This window comes from Chelonia mydas, chromosome 27 (assembly GCF_015237465.2).
Source record: "Chelonia mydas isolate rCheMyd1 chromosome 27, rCheMyd1.pri.v2, whole genome shotgun sequence".
NCBI classification, from domain to species: domain Eukaryota; kingdom Metazoa; phylum Chordata; order Testudines; family Cheloniidae; genus Chelonia; species Chelonia mydas.
Window position 1 is genome coordinate 7533635 of NC_057860.1, and position 6950 is coordinate 7540584.

The following is a 6950-nucleotide window of genomic DNA, read 5'->3' on the forward strand; positions in this document are numbered from 1 at the left end:
TCTCTCCACCCCTCCTAGGTTTTGATGGGTAACAGAGACGCACTGTACCATGTGTGGGCAAGGACTTGCACTGGAAGCCGATCAATAGGTCATCAATGAGCACACGCAGGGCTTTCATGCTTGGATGGCATAATTTTCATGAAGTTTTTTGGTTAGGGGATTTCCCAGATTATTATTATCTTTCTGTGGGGGCACCTCCCAGCCTCTGCCATGGACCAGGACCCCTTCAGGCTGGGGGGGGACTGTACAAACAGACCCAAGAGACGGTCCCTGCAGCCAGGAGGTTACAATCTAAGCTGAAGACAAGCGAGAACAAATGGATGCAGACAGACAAGCAGGGCAGCACAAGGAAACTGATCGCCCCTGGGCTCAGCTCACCAGCTTCTCTCTGTTGCCAAGCGTTTTGTAGACATCCTGGCAAAGGGGAGTTTGAAGGAGGGATCTGAAGGAGGACACTGACATGTTTGGTTGTTGCTCTCTTTTTCTTTCTGGAGATAAAAGCAGCGGCAGCCTTTATCATTTTAACTAAATGGGACGGCTGAGTGGAGGCGGCTGGGCTAATTCTGGCTTCGGTGCAGCGACAACATACCGGACACGTGCTCCCAAGGTAGCTCAGTTGGCTACGCAGTGCAGCCGCTGGCACCCTCCCGCTCTATAGGAAGAGCCAACAAGCCATTGCAAATGCAGCCAGGCCCAAGACAAGCCCCTGGGTTCCACTGCCAATGCCCCACTAATTCATAAGACCGAGATGCCTCTTGCTATCTAATGTACCTATCTGGTCTCGTCACCATAGTATCCGAGAGCCTCCCTAGCTTTAAAGCATTTATCCTCGCAGCTGCCCTCTGAGGCAGGGCAGTGCTGTTATTCCTATTGTCCAGATGGGGAACTGAGGCACGGATCTGCAAAAAGATTTAGGTGCCTCACTCCCACTGGAAGTTAGGTGCCTAAATACCTTTGAGGATCTGGGCCTAAGTGACTTGCCCAAGGTCATATAGGAAGTCTGAGGCAGAGGAGGAAATGGACTCCAAATCACCTAAGTCCTAGGCAAGCGCCCTAACCCACTGGATCAGCCTTCCTCTCACCAACTCACTGCCTCTCTCTAGGCCTTGGCTACCCCACGGGAGAAATGAGGCTGAAAATAATGCTTTGTTCTTACCCAGCTCTTCTTCCTCTGTAGATCTGAAAACATTTTACGCAGATGGGCATCATGCACTGGTGTCCCCCATTGTATAGCTGGCCTAACCACAGAAATTCGAACCCCTTGGCGTGAGAGACCCCATGGTTTGGGGATAAACCATGGGCCTGTGAGATTAGACGTCTCTTACCACAAAGCTCCCATGTGACCCTTTGGCAAGTCACTTCCAAGGCCAGTTATCCTGTCTGGAAAGTGAAGCTGTGCGTTTCCCCCAAAGCCAAGCGGGCGTTGAGGTGGGGGATGCAGGAGGAGGAGTCATTTGACTAGAGCCTGGAGTTTCTTTGGACCTTTGAACCGCGGCTCTGCTCAGTTCGATGGTCAACGAGAAAAGTATTCCATCCCTATGGCTCTTGTGCCATTGATTCCACAGAGCACCCCTCCTCCCCCACTGTTCTCTGCAGCCTTAGCCCCATATCACAGCCAGAGAGGGGGCGTGACTGACGCAGGCTGGCACAGCAAGCCAGACACAGAACTGGGAGGAGAAGTCAGGCCTTCCCCTATTGACTGAATTCTGCTACCTCCCATTTAAAGGGGCCTTACTGTTTCTGTACAGGCTTTGGTTTGCAACAGGTCTCTCTCCTTTCTCCTCAGACTTTTCTTTCTGTGGCCCTTGCTGCAATAATATCCCCCCAGATTTCACATGATCAAAGGGATTTCTTGTTCCTTCATAAATCCTCTGCCAGGTAGATGGCTATTACCATCCCCACATTCCACAGAGGGAAACTGAGGCACAAAGTGACTTGCCCTGTGTCACACAGCAAGTCACAAGAACATAAGAACGGCCATACTGCGTCAGACCAAAGATCCATCCAGCCCAGTATCCTGTCTACCGACAGTGGCCAATACCAGGTGCCCAGAGGGAATGAACCTAACAGGTAATGATCAAGTGATCTCTCTCCTGCCATCCTTCTCCAGCCTCTGACAAACAGAGGCTAGGGACACCATTCCTTACCCATCCTGGCTAATAGCCATTAATGGACTTAACCTCCATGAATTTATCCAGTTCTCTTTTAAACCCTGTTATAGTCCTAGCCTTCACAACCTCCTTAGGCAAGGAGTTCCACAGGTTGACTGTGTGCTGTGTAAAGAAGAACTTCCTTTTATTTGTTTTAAACCTGCTGCCCATTAATTCATTTGGTGGCCCCTAGTTCTTATATTATGGGAACAAGTAAATAACTTTTCCTTATTCACTTTCTCCACACCAGTTGTGATTTTATAGACCTCTCTCATATCCCCCCTTAGTCTCCTCTTTTCCAAGCTGAAAAGTCCTAGCCCCTTTAAGCTCTCCTCATATGGGACCCGTTCCAAACCCCCAATCATTTTAGTTGCCCTTTTCTGAACCTTTTCTAATGCCAGTATATCTTTTTTGAAACGAGGGGACCACACCTGTACGCAGTATTCAAGATGTGGGCGTACCATGGATTTATATAAGGGCAATAAGATATTCTCCATCTTATTTTCTATCCCTTTTTTAATGATTCCTAACATCCTGTTTGCTTTTTTGACTGACGCTGCACACTGCGTGGACGTCTTCAGAGAACTATCCACGATACTCCAAGATCTTTCTCCTGATTAGTTGTAGCTAAATTAGCCCCCCTCATATTGTATGTATAGTCATTATTATATGTATTATAGTAGCACCTAGAAGCCCCAACCAAGACCAGGGCCCCATTGTGCGAGGCATTGTGCGAGGCACTGTACTCATACACAGCCCATGAAATAAAGCCAGGAATGCCATGCTGCGCCTATAAACCACGCTGCCTCTCGTTACGCACAGCTAGGGCTGCCTCCAGGTCTGCACAGATCCTGCCCTGGGCAGAGCCCCTGAAGCTTCTCTTGACATTTTCCTGGACATTTTCCTTTTCTCTTTGGAGAAAGCCAGACCGAATACTTGAAGGAGATTCAGACTCCGACCTACAGTATCCAGTGGGGCAATAGCAAGCCAGGCCTCAAGAGTGCGCTTGTAGCCTGTCTGCCATGCTGGGGGAAGGCTTCTTAGCCAGTTGCGAGAGGAGGTCAAATTTAAATGACAGCTGTTCAGGAGACATGGCCCTTGCACCTTTGAGTAAATCAGAGAGAAAAAAAGACACATCTCTTGTTTTTTCTGCTACAATATGGTTTGATCTGGCAATCTGGGTAGAAGGCAGGGCACATGGATTAACTGCCCATCTCTCCAGATCCAAACATACCATCATGCCACCCAAAGGTGCTGCCAGTCCATTGTTAGGATGATAATAGTCTTACACCCATATTCCTAGGAAAGATCTGATCCCTTCATTGAGCACTGAAACGCAACTCCTGCTGATGTGGAGCATGACAGCTATTTAGCAGCCCGCAGTTACGCCCTACAGCTGTTTCAGATGTTTTTATTGTATCCACTTACACGGCTGCACTCTTTTTTAACTGGGTTTCCTGATTCTGGTCTGGAGGCTGAAAATGAGCAGGAATGGGGGGCAGGAGCAAGGCTGTTGCTTTTGGAATATGGGATGTTACATTTTACAGCAGTACATTTATTTTGGAGATGCTGTGGACAGTGATCACAACGAGGAGTCCTTGTGGCACCTTAGAGACTAACAAATTTATCTGGGCATAAGCTTTCGTGGGCTCAAACCCACTTCATGGGATGCATGGAGTGAAAATACAGGAGCAGGTATAAATATGTCTGTCTACACTCCTTGGTATACAGACAAAGCAGCAACCTGAACGTGTACTGACCATCTAGCACCTCTCTCAACCTGCCTTCTCCAGAATCTCAGCTTTCTTTCTTTCTTTCTTTCTTTCTTTCTTTTTTCTTTCTCACTCCCTCCCTCCCTCCCTCCCTCTCTGGCTATGATGGTTGCAAAGAAAATCTTTCAAATGTGCCCTGAGTGTAATCGATCCATTGCAAGGGTATCGGGCACTGGTGCTCCTCAGTCCTCTCTGTTCTCTGCTTGTGGCATACAATACTTTAGTCTCCAGATAGCGGTAACAGTTTAACCTAATCCAAGTGATTGGGCCCAATACAGGGGTAACTGGGTGGGTTTTCGTGGCCCATCATGTGCAGGAGGTCAGATCAGATGATCTGTCTCTCCCTTCTGGTCCTACGCTCTATGACACTATGACTCCAAGTCTGCCTGAATTTACAGAGAGCCTGAAACAATAGCTCCAAGCGGCTTGAATTGCTCCATTCATCACAATGCCCAGATGCCCAGTGATGAGACTTTAAATGTCAAAATAGCTAACTCTTCTGCTTTTGATCAAAACCCGTGAAGGAAGAAGAGGGAGTGTCATATTATGAAAATCTAGACCATGTATTCTGAGGGCATGGGCTTGAGGGATTTTGCCACTTGTTCCTTTCCCGGTCACATCTTCTTTTAAATGGCTTCTAGCCATATTGCCCATTGAGCCCACCATGGCATCGGAGCCCCACCCAGGTGAAGCCAAGTCAAAGTAATCCAGCAGAGACCACAGGTGTATCCAAGTCCCCAGTGAAGGGAAGCTGAGCCCAGACAACATACATGATCATATTTTGAAGATTTACACAATCTTATTCTGGCATATCAAGTGGGTGGATTTTATTTTGTGGGTGGGGCATGGAAGAGAACCACTATTTTTTTCTTTTTTTGGTCAATTCATCCTCTGCTATAAAACCAATTTTAAATCAAGGTGACCGGATTATTTTAAAGCAGCTTTTTGTGGCTAATGTGAAGCCTACACTCCGTATCACCTTTAGCAGGCACCCAGCCCCACCCAAAAATCTGGGCTCGCACATATGAGGGATCCTGTAGGTGTTTGTAATAAGCATTGTCACGCTTCTGCCAAGTGATAACAGATGTCAGGGTCCTGCAAATTGGATTCCCATTGGAGGAGAAATCTGACACAGACCCTGCATAGCTTCTTAGTTTAACTTGCTTGGTTTATGCTGTCTACATCAGTCCTGGAACAGAGGTGGTGACAAACAGCACACAGGCATCCCCTTGTTCAGAACTCGCAGTCCAAATCCCAGTGCCTGGTGCCCAGGAAGCAACTCTGTCCCAGGAAGTGATTGGTTAGATTAAAGCAGAGAGCAAATTCTCCAGCTGTTTGCACCAGCTCCCCCAGAAGGAAATTGCATCACAAAACTAACAGCAATGCAGCATCTCGTCAAGGGTGGAACACAGCTTGCAGGCTAGGCCACAGAACTTGTTCTGCTGTGTGTAAGCTTGATGTTTCATTGGATATCTATTATTTCATTAGCTCTTTGCTCCAATCTCACTTTCTGTATCTGTTTCTCACCCTGTGGGCTGTGCTCTTATTTTGAGCCTTTTTTTTTTTAATCTCCCGAGATGGGGCTAGTATTTGCCCAGAGCCTTGGAAGACTCCACTAATAATCTATAAAGTTGAGATATTTGGCGAGAAGAACAAATTTATTATTAAACAAACAAGTAACCCAAGCTCCAGCCCTGCAGCCGCCTTGGAAAGGAGCTTGTCCAGGAAGTTCTTCCTGGGCCTGTTCAGCTCTGTATATTTTCATTCTTCTCTGTTTTGCATTTAGAGCCTCATCCTTGTCATTGGCCCAGTTACTCAGTGCCCTCCCAGGACGAAGGAAGTTCTCTGGGTTCATTCTGTATTCTCTGATTGCTTCATGTAGATCACAGCTGTGCAGCTACTTGAATGTTAATTTGCTGCCGGGATAAAGCAACTGGGTTTGACTCCTGAAGCCAGGGTCCCACGCCACCCCCACAGAACCTGTAGGAAGCAGCAGACCTTGCTGGAGGAGGCAATCACAGCAAGCAGCTGAGTCGGGGTTGGGATCGCTTGAGGCTGGAACGGCCTTAGCCCTATACCAGCCAAGGAGTCCCTAATACAGCTGTATAGGCCCAGAACAACCCTCTCCCAGGAAGCAGCCATAGGAGGGGGCTTGGGAGGAAGGTAATTTTGCAAGGATTGCCTAATCCTTCTGCACTGCAATTTCCCCACCCCCAGAAGGAGGTGTGTATCTGCTCCAATTTATGCACGTGTCCTGCCACCTGGTGACTGACCCCTTTAAGGGGAAATGGGACCAGTCCCAACTGTGGCATAATTAGCTGTCTCCCCATCTAAGGGGGTGTCATGTACACCTGGTACATGGTTGGCTGCAGGGCTGCTACTGACAGGCCAGGCTTCTGTACCAGCTATGGCCTGGGCACAGAGCTTCCTTCCCAGAGAGATGCACCAGATGTGTTCAATACAAGATCCTTTTAAAGCACGGCCTGGAAGGGTGGGGGTGGGCAGGCTTAGGTAAGGTATGTTACGCATGGTGCCACTTGGTGCCGACCAGTGTAATACAGTTTGCATCCCATTCCAGGGGTCCAAGTGACAGCCTGAAACTCTTGGGCCTCGCCAAGGGCCGAGAATGCGGTTTGGTGAGTTTGGCAGTGGAATCACAGGGAGTCGGTGGAAGGCCCTTTAGGAGGGCCTGGAAGAAGCAGGGCAGTCCAAGAAAGCAGGCTGAGAGTCAGGGCCTTATCCCAGGGCAGGGAAGACTGAAACACAGACCCAGTGCTTAGAGGGGTGTGAAAAAGCATGTGGGGGGCAGTGGGGTGGGGAGAGTCTGTCAGGAGAGAGAGCTCATCCTGCTTCCTGCAGCGCTTCGGACTGGCTGCTCGCACTTCAGGAGGCGGGGAAGTGGGGGAACCAGCCAATCAGAGATGAGTTCTCCCCTGTGCAGTAGTAAAATTATTATTTGCGGGGTCTGAGACCCCTTTCACACAGGTGTACCTTAAACACTGGGTAGCTCAGAGGGGCTGAGTCTGTG